The following is a 17,253-nucleotide window of genomic DNA, read 5'->3' on the forward strand; positions in this document are numbered from 1 at the left end:
TTTTTGCTTCACGTATTAATATAAGTATATAGATAACAGTGTTCGTATTTGTTGACAGTTGACCATGACATAAAGTTAACCGTCTTTTCGTTGAATCGCTATTCAACAAACAATTTCGATACTCTTTTTTTCTTTGCACCCAGTGAATCCTTGAAAATTAGCCTTTTCGAGTCACATTAATGTATTTATAGTTGAATGGCCGATAGATACATTATGTCGGATATCACATAAATACACAGGAAAATGCGGCATTAACGATCACAACATGAAACTTTTGTTTTTATTGCTTAGATGGGTGGATGAGCTCACAGCCCACCTGTTGTTAAGTGGTTACTGGAGCCCATAGACATCTACGACGTAAACACGCCACCCACCTTGAGATATGAGTTCTAAGGTCTCAAGTATAGTTACAGCGACTGCCCCGCCCTTCAAACCGAAACGCATTACTACTTCACGGCATAAATAGGCAGGGTGGTGGTACCTACCCGCGCGGACTCACTAGAGGTCCTACCACCAATAAGGTAAACTGTCAGCACAAAAGCGTTACTGCTGAGAATTGGTCAGTCTGTCCCACATTTCGCTGGTCTGCACAATCTCTATTCTCGAGCAATTCTATATCCAATATATGATTTGATAGGAATACGCCGTCTTCCCGTGACTTGGTCCCCGCTCTTATAAATCAGTGCGTTGTATTTAGTACATCGGATCGTCGGCAAACAGTACGTGACTCAAGTGATTAATGATCACACTCTGGCACTTGTCGCGTTATTTATCGTCGCTTCACTGCGCTCTCAAATACACTGAACGAAGGCTAGTCAATAACGGAGACGAAATGTTCAAGTCGATTAGGTACTTTGATTTTTATTTTTTATTTACTAGTGGTAGGACATCTTGGGAGACCGCGTGGATAGGTACCACCACCCTGCCTATTTCTGCCGTGAAGCAGTGATGCGTTTCGGTTTGAAGGGTAGGGCAGCCGTTGTAACTATACTTGAGACCTAAGCACCTATATCTCAAGATGGGTGGCGCATTTACGTTGTAGATGTCTATGGGCTCCAGTAACCACTTAAAAGCAGATGGGCTTTGAACTCGTCCCATCTAAGCAATAAAAAATAAAAAATAAAATATTTAGGTATTAAATTGAAATTACCGGAGAAGCAATGGATTAGTCTTACGGTAAATTAAACAATGCTGTTTGCTTGTTCTATTAGCATTAGTTTTAAAATAAAACCTGTTTCTACTTCAGTCACGCAAATAACATTTTTAACATTAAATTTTAAAGCCCATTTTCAGATTAGATACAAATTATTATACGAGTAATACGTAGAGGAAAACAAAAACAATAATTTTATTTTTATTACAGTGACTTAAAGTGGATTTGGTTCTCCTCATAATATATAATTGTAAATAGACATGCTTTAAAAAAACCGACTTCAAATAGAAAAAAAAGGATATTCCTAAACAAATTAATATACACTAAAAATAATTATCATCGAAATCGGTTGGCGTGATATTGAGTTATTGAGTTATTCATCTATTAGTCGCGCACGTACTTAATGCAAATTTAAGACTTATATGGTTTTCTCGTGGATACCGTTATCAGAACTGGAATAATTGAAACTAAAATTGGACCACACGGGAAGCGTCAATTATCATCAAAATAGATTCACCCAGGCAAAAGTTATGAGGTAACAAATATAAAAAAAACAGTCGAATTAAGAACCTCCTCCTTTTTTGATGTGGGTTAAAAATTAGCCTTCACTTTCCAACAGAAATTACCAGGACTGCATAAGTAGGTATAGAAATCATTTTATTTCGATACGCGTTTCAATTTGTTCGTTCCGCGTAGCATGAGAGGATATCTACGTGAGGCGGCGTAGCGCGCCTACGATTCTACGCTACAGCGCTACAGTCTACGCGTGTACTACGAATGTCTACATCGTAACGGGATAATAAGTTGTACAATAATCCGCATTTAATTTTAAATTGCATTAGAAAAATGTACTCAGAGAAGTTGCGCTATCACATGAGCATATTTGCTCTCGAATGAGGACACTAGTGAAACCATTCAGATGAATGTAAGAAAGGATCCAATCATCTTTCAAAATAAAAATACGAAATTGGTTTACTTTTCACAAATCAAATTTATATCATATCGAAGTACCTATCAATACTAAAATTAGAAATTTATTGAGCATTTCAATTTTAATAATGAAAGGAGAATAGAATTAATCGTCCTTTATTTGACAGACCGACACAGCCACGGGTTCAAATCTTGATGACTTGTATATTTTTTGTTTACAAAAATTAACGTCCCAAATTGATTTAAGTCTATTTTATTTGTTTTATTCGTAATCTATTTTATTACGATAATTAGTAAGGCTTAATTAGTTATTAAAGTGCGCGATTGCCCTCGTATTGACCCCAATGTTCTCTAATGTGACCCGTTCGTGCTGAGGTCACGATCTATGGTTAAACTTAATAATATAATTCTGAATTAAGATGTAATCTTTGCAGTGTCTATATGATTAAGACATGCTCTTAGAATGATGGTCCATAGACGAAATCACATGATTCTAATAAAAAGTTATAGCTGGCGGACCGCAGATTAGGAATAAGGGGATGCGACCCCTATATAAAAAGATCTACATTTTTTATTCCACTAAACGGGTTAAAACTTTTAAGTAGTTTACTCGCGAACATCACTACGTGACTGTAGTTACTCCCCTACAATAGCCGTACTGTATTTTTTTAAATTTTATTGCCTAGATGGATGGAAGAGCTCACAGCCGTCATGTTTGAAGTCGTCGTGGCCTAACAGATAAGACGTCCGGTGCATTCGTGTTGAAGCGATGCACCGGTGTTCGAATACCGCAGGCGGGTACCAATTTTTTTAATGAAATACGTACTCAACAAATGTTCACGATTGACTTCCACGGTGAAGGAATAACATCGTGTAATAAAAATCAAACCCGCAAAATTATAATTTGCGTAATTACTGGTGGTAGGACCTCTTGTGAGTCCGCGCGGGTGGTTACCACCACCCTGCCTATTTCTGCCGTGAAGCAGTAATGTGTTTCGGTTTGAAGGGTGGGGCAGCCGTTGTAACTATACTTGAGACCTTAGAACTTGTATCTCAAGATGGGTGGCGCATTTACGTTGTGGATGTCTATGGGCTCCAGTAACCACTTAACACCAGGTGGGCTGTGAGCTCGTCCAACCATCTAAGCAATAAAAAAAAAAAAAGCCCACCTGGTGTGGTTACCGGAGCCCATAGACATCTATCTACAACGTAAATGGACACCACCCGCCTTGAGATATGAGTTCTAAGGTCTCAGTATAATCACAACGGCTGCCCCACCCTTCAAACCGAAACGCATTACTGCTTCACGGCAGAAATAGGCCGAGTAGTGGTACTTACCCGTGCGGACTCACAAGATGTCCTACAATTAATTACGCAAATTATAATTTTGCGGGCTAGATTTTTATTACACGATATTATTACTTCACCGTATAAGCCAATCGTGAACATTTGCATAAATTGTACGTAGCTATATCAATACAAAAAATAGTACTTGCCAGCGGGATTCGAACACCATCGCATCGCTAGATACGAATGCACCGGATGTCTTATCCTTTAGGCCACGACGACTTCAAAAGTTATCAATGTTTGGCAGCAAAAAATGACAAGACTGTGGCGGTACATACCGAAGTTTCACCTACTCATATCTGTGATCATTAATGACCATTTAATTAGCAAGCGCGTCTTCAACTCGCCAACCCATTTAATTAAAAAATAATCATTTTGTAAGCAGTAGCTGCCTTGCCATTAGCACTGCGACCTACAAAGCTCTGTTACCACGCCGTCAAGCGTTACCAGCACGCTTCGTATGCAAAGCGTGGCTCGTGCTATTCACTACTTCGAACCAAATCGATCCTGACTCCAGATGAAACTTAACTCGGATAACTTAAGGAAAAATATACGTGCCCGAGAAGCAATCGGCATCAGCCCTCGGGCGCCTTAACTATCACAAATGTTGGACTCTGGTCACAGTCGCCCTTGGACTTTAGCTATTTTAGACCAACCGTTATGTAAACCTAAGAATTAATTTCAACTTTTAACACATAGATATTTTTCCCACGAGGTATCATTCAGTTAACCTCGTCCGATGAAACTAAAGATCTACTAATAGAGTTTTTCTGCTCGATTACAGGAAATTGTAAGATAAGCAATTTGGCATTCAAAAAAATTTTAATTTTCCTTTATACAGAACGATTGTTTTTGTTCGACATGTTCAATGGGGAGTGAATTAAAAAATTCACCACAGCACCGCCCGCCACCTGGATCTGGAATAAAAACCCTCCACGGTGTTTCTCGAATGATATGACATACCTGTCTTCAAGGAAATTTGAGGAAAATCCTTAGCAGCAGGCAGCGGCTTGGCTGTGCCTCTGGCATAACTGATGTCCACGAGGCCTTTTACCAACAGCGGGGCCGTATGTTTCCCCGTTTTTTTAGGCAATAAAAAAGGTACTCTATACATCGTAACACAAAAATCTCATATAAATACTCTTTACTAAAAAAGGCCGCCCGTGATCAATATCATAAATGAAACAAAAAACATAAAACACCAGGCGCACATGACCCGCAGGAATTACACGCATGTCGAATTGCCAAAGCAATTTTTTTGTGAACGGCCAAACTCAAGTCGAGGGGCCGCGGGGTCAGCTTGAACACAGAGAGAATCCATTGCTCGCGACATTACCGAGAGCCGACAGGAATCAGAAACGGGAAATAAAAAAGATTCGTTTATTACAGCGCGCCAGATAAAATATAGAATAAGTCTCGCGGTGTTGCGACGACTAATGTGCCAACGGAATGAGATACGCCTAGTCCACTGCTGTTGTACTGCTTATTAGTTCTGCAATTATTTGTATTTGCATTTTAATTATCTTTCCTAATGACTAGGATGGCAAAATTTTGAATAATGTAACGAAATCTTTAACTTATCTTTAACTTTATATTTATTTAAATAAATGCGAAACATGAACTTATTTTCTAATATTAATTGACCTATTCAAAGCAATGTGTTCTGGCAAATAATAATTTACGTAAACGATTACCGGGCCTTCAGAAACGTCAAGGAGCTAAATAAAATCTTCCCGTAGTTCGAATAAACGCTATTTGAATTTAATAATCCGATTACTTAGAAACAACTTTTGTCTATATTTGAAAATATAGTCGGCAATGAACAACAGCTACTGAGAATAAATTGGAATTTCTCGTTAAGGTTACCGGAGGCTAACACTTACTCAAGACAAATATTTTAGAAGCGATCTTTGATAACTCGGCATCTTATTATTATTACAGGTAGCTAAGTACTTGTAATCTACATTGTTTGTCATAGTTTCGCATTATTTCAAGTTTAGGTCAAAACGTTCGTTTATATCGTTATTCATAATCATTTTAATTCATGACGGCGGTTAAGGAACATTACAAGATCGTGGTCATCATTCCGGCTTGTGCTGGCACAAACAAAAGGTTAGAAAAAACACATTTTCCAGTGAGTGAGCCTCCAATTATTTTAACCTGATGTAACCGCAGCACGTCTTGTAAATGGTTCAGTTAATCGCAGATAATAATAGAAAAGTAATTTTTTATCTACCGTTTGTACACAGATATCTGTAATTGAATCACGACATTGTTTGGACATTCGTATGGATTTAAATGGAAAAACCAATTTGGTACTCCGACAACGATTAGTAATTATACTAAAAAGCTAAGAAAGACCGTTTTTTTTATTGCTTAGATGGATGGAGGAGCTCACAGCCCACCTGGTGTTAAGTGGTTACTGGAGCTCATAGACATCTACAACGTAAATGCGCCACCCACCTCGAGATATAAGTTCTAAGGTCTCAGTATAGTTACAACGGCTACCCCACCCTTCGAACCGAAACGCATTTCTGCTTCACGGCGGAAATAGGCGGGGTGGTGGTACCTACCCGTGCGAACTCACAAGAGGTCCTACCACCAGTGATTACGCAAATTATAATTTTGCGGGTTTAGCTTTTTTTATTACACGATGTTATTCCTTCACCGTGGAAGCCTCGTGAACATTTGTTAAATACGTATTTCATTAGAAAAATTGGTACCCGCCTGCAGGATTCGAACACCGATGTATCGCTACATACGAATGCACCGGACGTCTTATCCTTTAGGCCACGAAGACTTAAACATAACGAACATAATGAAATAGCAAAGGGATAAACTCCAAAATTTGCTTTTGATAAAGCCTCAACCACGGCCGAAGTCGTCGTGGCCTGAAGAACAAGGGGCCCGGAGTCTCGTATCGAGCGACTCCGCTAAACTGGTGTTCAAACCCCACGAACAGGTGGCAATTTTTAGGGAATACTTGTGTAAATAATATAAGTAAAATTAAGGTCAAGATATCAAAAATGCACATTTAAACATGATTATCATAAATGACATCCAACAGAAACCGGTTTTTTATTAGATGTGGTTTACTGGTGGTAGGACCTCTTGTGAGTCTGCATGGGTAGGTACCATCGCCCTGCCTATTTCTGCCGTGAAGCAGTAATGCGTTTCGGTTTGAAGGTGGGGCAGCCGTTGTAACTATACTTGAGACCTTAGAGCTTATATCTCAAGGTGGATGGCGCATTTACGTTGTAGATTTCTATGGGCTCCAGTAACTACTTAACACCAGGTGGGCTGTGAGCTCGTCCACCCATCTAAGCAATAAAAAAAATTTAAAAAAATGGATTGAGAGCTTGTTCGTTCATCTATGCATTTTTTTTTTAAATATATAAATTAAATTTAAATATATTTCGTATTTTTCCAATTTACATTATTTAAGTGTGTTCCTTTTATTTTATTACTAGCGACCCGCCCTCGCTTCGCTTCGGAAACATTAAAACACACATGAAACAAAAAAATTAAAAAAAAAGTAGCCTATGTTCATTAGGGACAATGTCGGCTTCTAATGGAAAAATAATTTTTCAAATCGGTCCAGTAGTTTCGGAACCTATTCGAAACAAACAAACAAACAAATCTTTCCTCTTTATAATATTAGTATAGATAAGTACAGACTGATTATTCATACATAATGATGGAACTTTAATGCTTCCAAACAATTTTTTGTAATGAGTACTCGTTGGTAAAACTAGTGTTCTTGGCACAATTAGCTATTTATTATAAATTAGGATAAATAAAAAAACAAGATTCCGAGATATAATAATTTTCCAATATTCCTACAGTCTCTTCACAGAACCAGAACACAGCTACTGTTTATTTTAACGGCTTACAAAACGAAATTCGTGCTTTCAATTTAGTAATTCGCCGGAAAAAATTTTGATCGGTCGACTCTGTAGCAAAATTCTTTAATAAAATTGAAACAGAAATTTCGAGATACAAAAAATAAACGCTTGATAATGGTACGGAAATCAGATCGGGGGTTCCGTAGTTATTATGCCCTTAAAATTAAATAGCAGATTAAATTTGCAAAAAGCCGTCATCGGACCTAGGAGGGTTTGTTGCAAGTGGCTAATAACTCTTTACATACATATCACGGAAAGCTTGATTATTGTAATTATAATATCTATATATATAAAAATGAAACCCGTTTTCCGTTGTCACGACATAACATGAAAACGGCTTGACCGATTTGGCTTATTTTTTTTTTGTAGTTTTCTAATACTCTGTACAAGGTTCTTACGGAAACAAATATTAAGAAAATCTCTCAGAAAGATTGAAAAATATACATTTAATTTTGCATATTTATTTGTGAACTATTCCACGCGGACGAAGTCGTGGGCAAAAGCTAGTCTTCAATAATTTCGCTCTGTCTCAAAGAAACTTGAGATTTAAAATGAAATTTTCACGAACGAATTGTGAAAACTGATTTATTTAAGGACTTGACCAACAACGAGGCTGGTGGTGTCACTCATATTTATCGTACTAGGAGATACCTTACGAAAGATGAAATTCCAATTCTAAAATAAAATTTCGCGACAAAATTATTCATATATATATAATATTGCTTTTTGTATATAAATCTATTTATGAATAGGCAAACATAAAATAGTTAGGTACAGTTTAGTCCTCTGTTAGTGAACCGATTTTCATTGTTTTTTTTTATAACTTTATTGTTATTCACGACTATTGCTATTATATTATTTGTCAATAAATTTGTTTTGTTGTCAACAAATTTACAAAAAAAGTGAGAATAACATAACAAAACAAATCTAAATGAGTTGCCGCTGACTGTGATCGACAAGAGATCAGTGATATGTTTGCTAAAAACGATGCCAGTCAACACTTCAAACCCAAACCGTCTCTCCACTATCTTACAAATGTAAGCTGAATCCGTGCACGACACGCGGTTATCATAATCAGTTGGAGCTCGCGAGAAGCAACGTGTGTACTTAAGATATTCGAACACAAGCTCAGCGTCTAAGGAACGCATTCAAATTTCGAACGAACGTAAACACCACCGATGTTTGCTATAAATTAAATCACTGTTTTGATAATATGTTATCCTGGTACTTGACATACATGACGAGAATGTTCTCGGGCCCGCGACGGCGGCGTCGTTACGCCGGAGAGGACGTCCGAACACTGAAAGCGTCCCGGGATCCCGCCGCTCCTCCCTCCTCGCCCTCTACAAACCCCGCAACTGAAACTCTCAATTATTTTATTGGGAAAGCTAATGAGTCGAAAGGCATCCACTGACCCGTTGTCCGATACTACCTTGATTTCGATTCAAATTGATACAATCGGATATTAATCGGTCAATTGTTCAAAAATATTTCATACTAGCTGACCCGGCAGACTTCGCAGTGCCTCAATCGATAAATAAAAGACCTAAGCTTCTGTATAAAATAAACTTAAAACAAACAAAAGGAATCCGTCAGGTGGGGGACACATCAAACAAAAAACAAAATTGTTATTTATTTAACTCCTAGCATTTTCATATTTATCTACCTTTTAAACCTTCTCTGGACTTCCACAAATAATTCAAGACCAAAATTAGTCAAATCGGTCCAGCCGTTCTCGAGTTTTAGCGAGACCAACGAACAGCAATTCATTTTTTATATATATTTCATATTAAAAAAAGCTATTTATCGGCAATGTCACTTAAAGTAACCAAACTCAAATTCAAAACGGATTGCTGATTTTTAAAATAAAATGAAAATATGAAAGTAATCTGAATTATTTCCGAAATTCACTGGTGGTAGGACGTCTTGTGAGTACCACCACCCTGCCTATTTCTGTCGTGAAGCAGTAATGCGTTTCGGTTTGTAGGCGAGGCAGCCGTTGTACTGTTAAAAGTGAGACCTTAGAACTCATGTCTCAAGGTGGGTGGCGGCATTTACGTTGTAGATGTCTATGGCCTCCGATAACCACTTAACACCAGGTCGGCCGTTAGCTCGTCCCCATTAAAGCAATAAAAAAAACACGATAAAATTATTTTAAACAACAAAAGTAAACAATAGAAATAGCTGTCGTGGCACAAATCGTGACCGTAACACACTGAAATGGATTACCCGTTTTAATATTGACTTAAAGTTTTATGAAGTCTTTCAAAACAATATATTTAATGTTTGCCTACAAAACAAAAGTATTCCCGGTGCGAACGGTAACAAAATTTTGAGAAAACACAACATGGTGGTACTTCAATTTACTGTTTACGTCTTTATGGAATAACCTAATAGTTCACAGCCTTTAGAAATCAAGACGTAAAACTTTCGGAACATTTCACTAACTTGAACAGCTTCTAATTTAAAATTCAAATTTCAAAAACCAGTTTCCTATATACTACGATCATTCATGGTGAATTTGTGTCCATAATTATGAGCTAAAATTTCTGGATGGTAATAATAAAATGAAATGAAATGCGTTTATTTCAGGCACTTAAGTCCATAAAATTTCACACACAATTACCCTAATTTTTTAATCAAAACGAAACAAAAACCAAAATTAAAATTTATTAGAATTATTAAAAAATAAAAAATAAATCAAATGAAACTGGTTTAAAATTATTAACCACCACATAGTAACCACCACTATATCAGCCACTACGTGTTAGATTAGCGAGAGATAGATGCTTATTACAACACTGTCTGATATAGGGAGGGGCAATCCAGTCGGTCGGCAATCATAGCCGGGACCGTGTTGATATTATGAGAAATTTGTACGTAAAACAATATCAGAACTATAATTTACATCGGCACACCTTATAACCAACTCAAATAATAAATAATAGTTTAAAAAAACTAAAAAGCACGCTTAATATAAAATTCAACAAAAAAATAGAAAATAAATTTAAATTGAAAATAGTGTAAAAAAATTTATTTTATTTAAAAAAAAGCGTTTTGCTGCTTAGTTGGGTTAACGAGCTCACGGCCCACGTGATTTTAAGTGGTTACAGGAGCCCATAGACATCTATAATGTAAAAGCTACCACCCCCTTGAGTTCTAAGGTCTCACTTTTAATTCTAATTCTACTAATTTGTTCTTCTTCTAATTTTAATTCTACTGAAATTAATTCAATTATCACCGATCTGCATTACTGTTGCGTCTTTTAAGACATTTCGTTTCATCAGATTAAGAAAAACAATCTCGTTTCTCTGTTATACGTCAAACAGATACAAGACTGACACATTTTAAACAACATTTGACGAAGCATGTTGCGGATAAGAACATATACTTTTAGATTAGGAATGTTATGTTCTTTTTTTTATAATAAATAAAATTTTAAACAACTACTTCACACTTGTGGTAAAAAAGAATAGTGTGGGCTGTGGGCAACGTTTCTCGTTCGCAGCCCATTCAGTTTCAAAACACGTTTCGAGAATGATCGGTGTTACCTGGATTCAGATATTGCGGCCATTAAGGAAAAATTGCCGAGGTTATTACACGAATAAAACGTTATTTCATGACGTTATTTACTTAGAAATATTAAGTTTTTGCCGTGTAAAACGCACGTTATTTGTTTTTGTTATAAAATCGGTCAAGTGAATATTCGAGTATGGTTTTTTGTAAGTATTACAATAATTTGGCTGTAGTATCTCTTCTGTCCAAAAGTAACTCAAATCTGATGTTATATGGTTGCCTTAGCCTGAGATCAGAGCGGTCAGAGATTACAAATGTACGTACATATCAAATTAAGTAAATGAACAAGATGAATTCATTATTACTGAAATGCTACTGCGAAGACATCGTGAACTGAAGGATAAAGACGTCGGGTGTGCTAGTTAGTCGCAAGGATATACTAGTGACCAAATTACGCAGACATGTGGCAATATCTCTAAAGGCGACGCGTGCTTAATATGGAATCACGAACCATTTATAAGGCCCATCTCCGAGGTTGTTTTAAAAATAAAATTAAATATAATTAAAATAAAGCTTAATGATTTACATATGTATACAAGGAGGAGGGGACCCTTAGGCAACCGATTGACGCGAGAGCTGAGAATAAACGTCTGAAACACGGGCTAGTTGTGACTTCACTCACGAAACTCCTGACAAGGCATAAATATCGAAATGTATGACCGAGGGCTGTGTCATCTACTTGGGGTTCAATAGACGATTATAACAGAACGACTTCCACGATGAAAGAAACAGCATCGTGCTATAAAAGTTTTTCAATTTGCGTAATCCCCGGTTATTTCTGCAGCGAGGCGGTCATGAGCGGTTTGAAACGGTTTGAAAGGTGGGACTGTTGTTCTACAACAAAATTGAGGCTTTGATCTCACGTGGCGAGGGGCGGCATTCGAGCTGAGATGTCTATGACTCCAGTTACCATGACGTACATTCGTTTAACCATCTAAGCAATTAAAAGATTTTTGTTTTAATTGTATAGGTGGGTCGATGAGCTCACGACCCACCTGGTGTTAAGTGGTTACCGGAGCCCATAGACATCTAAAACGTAAATGCCACCACTTACCTTGAGATATGAGTTCTAAGGTCTCAGTATAGTTACAACGGCTGCCCCACCTTTCAAACCGAAACGCATTACTGCTACACGACAGAAATAGGCGGGGTGGTGGTACCTACCCGCGCGGACTCACAACACGTACTACCACCAGTAAAACGTTAAGAATCTGTTAAGCGTTGAAACGTTAAATATATTTAAAAAAGGGCGACTTCGCCAATTCCAACACCGTGGTTCTATTTTTTTTCTATAATGATTAAACATTGTATCATTATAACGACCTCTTAACATACTTACATTCGGTAACTGGTACATGTCACCACTACTAGAGGGACTATTTACTTTCGACAGCTTCAAATATTTCCATTCCAACTTCTTTGAATTCAAAGGGAACAAAATGTCAATATTTGTCAGACGAATCGTGAAGTAGTTTCGGGAAAACCTTAGCATTTTTTCGGTCAGAAAGTAAGAGATTCGTATTGTATCGCAAAACAGATAACTTTGATTCGTCTGCGGAAACTAAGATTTGTCTGCGCCTTGTGATTCAGTTTAGCGAAAGATATATGAAGAACGTTTAAGATCGTTTAACTATCGATAGTATTTTCACGATTGACTGTCGCAACTTGCCAACTTTTTTTTTTTCTTACCTAAGCTGGTAGCCTTGAGAGGCTATTTCAGCGTAACCTTAACTAGTAAGTGAGCTCACGGGGCTCAAACCTGACGACGCTACTAACACGAAGCCTATCAAGAACCGTGCTTCGCAGAATCTACCAACGGATCGGAAACGCGACCCACTGAGAAGATCCGGCGAGAAACTCAATGGGCTGTGTCTGTGGGTTAATTTACTCGTCAAACCCTTCGTCGCAAGCGACGGGTTCGACGAGAACGATGACCGGTGCTTGAGGTACCTAAAAGCACCGTTAGTGGATCGAGAGGATCCGAAATGACGTGTTCAAGCCAACTGAAACTCATCACTGCTTCGCAACCACAAAACCTGATGCTGTGTAACCCACCCGGTTCGGATTACGGAATTCATGACCTGGTAAGAAACTTTAAAGAATTAAATAAAATCAAGTCAATTTAAATGGACTGGGATGTATAAATTTACCAAGCAAACATGACTCGTGAAGAGGTGTAAAATCAATAAATATTCAGATTGAACGCGTCTTTTAACATTGAAAATGTGATCAAGTGAGCGAACCCTGTGGTGCCGAGACATCCCTCTTTTCGTCTGATACTTTGAGGATTTTTTCGATTATTTGCATAAATAATGAAGTATTTATGTGTGATTTGCGTCAAATTCTAAGGGGATTTCTTCGAGTTTTACTGTATACTGTACTTTATTACTTAACAAATGTTCACGATTGACTTCCACGGTGAAGGAATAACATCGTGTAATAAAAATCAAACCCGCAAAATTATAATTTGCGTAATTACTGGTGGTAGGACCTCTTGTGAGTCCGCGCGGGTGGGTACCACCACCCTGCCTATTTCTGCCGTGAAGCAGTAATGCGGTTCGGCTTGAAAGGTGGTGCAGCCATTGTAACTATACTGAGGACCTTAGAACTTATATATCTCAACTTGGGTGGCGCATTTACGTTGTAAATGTCTATGGGCTCCAGTGAGCACTTAACACCAGGTGGGCTGTGAGCTCGCCCACACATCTAAGCAATAAATAAAAAAGTTTGGCAAACAAGCCTTTGACACCCCTTAGGTTAGGTTGTAACTGAAGCTCATGTCGGAACACGTGCACGCCGCTACCCTGATACTATCTATACTAATATACTAAAACTACAGTGGTTTTTACGGATGTTCCGTTATAACTACTGAACCATGCATGCGATTGACTTGAAGCTTGGTATCCATGTAGAAAATACATGTACTTAATGGATAGGTTAATATTTATATGAGTGTTGGACTCCATACACCAGTTGCGGGGGCGTTAATGATGAGAATCTTTGTGGGGGTGAGAAATAATAATGTTAATTTTAAATGCCCAGCGAAGCGGACGGGTACAACTAATATATTCTATTATTATCTTAATAGAACTATAACTTATGTTCCGTCCTTCAACACTCAGGAACGAATTTTTACTTCACGGCAGAATTATATTAAATCAACAACAATACACAAAAAGACTAGTTTTTTTTTTGAAACGAAACCATTACGTCAAGATTCATCTTATCTAAAAGCACGGCTTATCTCAAAATCCATTAGGAGGAAAGCAGAAGATTATTGTGTCTTAATTATCTTCTCCGCAATGCATTTTGGTAAAGCCACGGCACTCCATGTACCAGGGTATAATAAGTTCTTGGCGGCGTAATTATCCCGTCCCGAGGCGAGCCCGGGGATTAGCCGGAGCCTCGCCGGCCGTTTCGAGCCTTAATGTGAATCAGCTATCTAAAAACCGATGCGGACTGATGAATCGGTACATAAATAGGCACAGACAAAACAACTACGCACGATCGCTCGTCTCTTTGACTAACGATTTTCTTATCTTTGGTTTTATCCAAAAACTATCGACGATTTTCACTGTTATCCCCTACACAAAATGGAAAAAATATCTTGTGAGATATCAATCATTCTGGTTGGATTTTGATGATAACACTAGAAACTATAAATCTATTACAATAGAACTATGTAACTGGTAGTGCACGATTTCTGACTAGCATTGTTTTAACCTGTTCGCTGGGAGCATAAGGGGCTATTCCTGTTTCTCGCGGACGGGAGAACTTCTGACTAATGGTGACAAAATTATATGACGCAGAATGAACCGATATCTTCACTATTTCCTGACACAGTGGGCGTATAATGGGTAATCGTGCAAAAAGGTTGCGCAGCACCAAATGATGACAGTTCCGAAACGTCTTCATTCTTCCTAATTTGGGCAACGAATGTGTCTGGAATTAATTCGAGCGATGACATCTCGACTTCGCCTAAGCACGCCACCCGAAGTGAACCGACCTTTGACGAGTAGGTGCAGCTCTCGTCCACTAGATGGCGCGCTTTCGTTTCGTTTTTGGTGCTCGGATGTGACATAAATATGTAATATATTTCAATCTCGAACCACTTTTGAAGTTCTATTAAGCTCGCAGGTGGTTTTCATGAATGACAAAATAAGCATTCATTAAGGAGAAGAGCACTTTGAGTAATACAACTATGAGCTGAGCCAGCGAGACAGTTAAAGCTGTTTTAACTTTTCAGTTTAATAACAATGATTTTTTTATTTTTATGATTGAAGGATTACTGGTGGCCCGGAGGCCAGTTTCACCAGGACAGGTAACAATGATCTCCTCGTATCGCGTTAAAGACTGAAGACTACAGATTTGAATACAACTAACATCTCATTGAATCATTAGGGCCCGCTCGCTAAGGCTAACTCCACGTCCTTCTCGCGTACGGCCCATTTAGAGCTATGAAAAGTGATAAAAATTTTAACTTAAAGATCCTAATACCATTCATGCAAATAATCAAACGACTGTCTTATTACATTCCTCAAATACAGAACTACGTATGTATACAAAATGAATATTTGTACTGTTTGTTTATTTATTCAGGTCCTATGTGTACATAAGTCGTTTATCCGATGTTATTGAAACTTTGTTCAGTAGTACAGCTTTCGTGGTTCAATGGGTGCGACAGCTACCAATTTTCCTAAAAAATGCAATGGACCAAAAAAAGCAAAGAAAATACAAAATTCAAATCTTTGTTTGTTAATAAAACGTCCTTAGTCGTGCCTAAGCATTGTGCAAATTCTTAGGAATTAAATTAAATAAATTTATGTGTAGGAAATGATCTATATATTAAATACGAAAAGCAAAATTTTGTATCCCTTTTTACGTAAATTGCGCGGACGGAGGAGTATGAAATTTTCCACACTTATAGAGAATACAGAGAAGAAGTGCACAATGCTAATATTTTTTTAAAATAATGCATGAAAGATACATTATATCAATAAAGAAAACACTACACACACTACATACCTTGTATTTGACGCACACACGCATGCATACTACATATTTATTGTCAAACTTTTGATCTTGACGTGGGTGGTCAAATTGAGAATAGATTAAATATTGTTAGTCTTTATTAATATTTTTTTATAGTGTAGCCTTGGCGAAATTTGTGATTATAGATGTATAAAATACAATCATAATAGTGTACAAACTTACAATTTCAATAAACTATAGTCGAATTTCGACTACTGCGGGATCTCTAGTTTATATAAATATGGTAAACATTAAATTTTACATTTCCATTTTTCCACCCTTTCAGTCGGATTGTTTCGCGGCAGAAATATTTAACGTAATTCACCAAATTCACTTAAGTCAACTTAATTCAACGGTGCATATTCTGTCGATTATTTAATATTTTTTAACCTTTCTATGCTCCTTGTAGATATGAGAACAAGCCTTCTTTGCCGGCGATCAGCAAACTATTCCAATACGAGTATTCTGCGAAGCCTGAAAGAATCGTCTGTCACGCTTGGCTGGAGCACTGTAAGCGAATCATGACCCACCCACTGGCGCAGACCGTTCCAATATTCATTTAATTTTCTCCACAAAGTATCAAACGGGTGAAATAATTTTAACATCAAATTGAATAAGTTTGGTTCCAGGGCAGATAGCGTCAAGACCTTCTTAGTCAGATCTCAGTAGCTACAGGAATGTTGTAGCAATGTATAAATCCCCAAGATTTAATTCGACCCTGAAACTTGCGGATTCCCAAAATCGCGACCCCCTCTCCGCGTAACACGAGCTCGGAAAGGCTAACCTGAATTAAATACACGTCACGACCAGGGAAGCGTATAATTTATACGAAAACTCATTCGAGTATGTAATTTAGCGGCGAACTGTTCTGTTTTAAAACGAGCGAAATGTTAAAGACGTTAACTCTGCAACGTGAAACTCGGCGGGACGCGCCGGCGCCGCCCCGGGCGAGGCTTAATTTAATTAAGAATACACCTCCGACCTCCGACACAAACAGAGCGAACGCTTTAAAGTCGCCTGCGATATTAGATTAAAACTGTTTAAAAATCGAAAAGAGAAACAAACTTCAAATATATTATTTCTTATTTGTGGTAGGACCTCTTGTGAGTCCGCGCGGGTAGGTACCACCGCCCCGCCTATTTCTGCCGTGAAGCAGTAGTACGTTTCGGTTTGAAGGGTGAGGCAGCCGTTGTAACTATACTTGAGACCTTAGAACTTATATCTCAAAGTGGGTGGCGCATTTACGTCGTAGATGTCTATGGGCTCTAGTAACCACTTAACACCAGGTGAACTGTGAGCTCGTCCACCAAT

General features: G+C 37.9%; 1 protein-coding gene across 22 annotated transcripts in view; it reads right to left on the minus strand.

Annotated features, from left to right (window-relative positions):
- Positions 1-17,253, minus strand: part of rg (A kinase anchor protein rugose) — a 633,801-nt gene that overhangs the window by 509,907 nt on the left and 106,641 nt on the right. For 15 of the 22 annotated variants that reach the window (XM_089739286.1, XM_089739284.1, XM_089739289.1 and 12 more), the window contains exon 1: positions 8,573-8,647. The exons of 6 other annotated variants lie outside the window; for them this stretch is intronic. The gene's annotated coding sequence lies outside the window, so the exon portion shown is untranslated. Of the gene's footprint in view, positions 1-8,572; positions 8,649-17,253 lie in introns of those variants that run through there. One more of the 22 variants, XM_089739280.1, reaches the window with a different exon arrangement.

This window comes from Bombyx mandarina, chromosome A1 (genome assembly GCF_030267445.1).
Source record: "Bombyx mandarina strain Sakado chromosome A1, ASM3026744v2".
In the NCBI taxonomy this organism is placed as follows: Eukaryota; Metazoa; Arthropoda; class Insecta; order Lepidoptera; family Bombycidae; genus Bombyx; species Bombyx mandarina.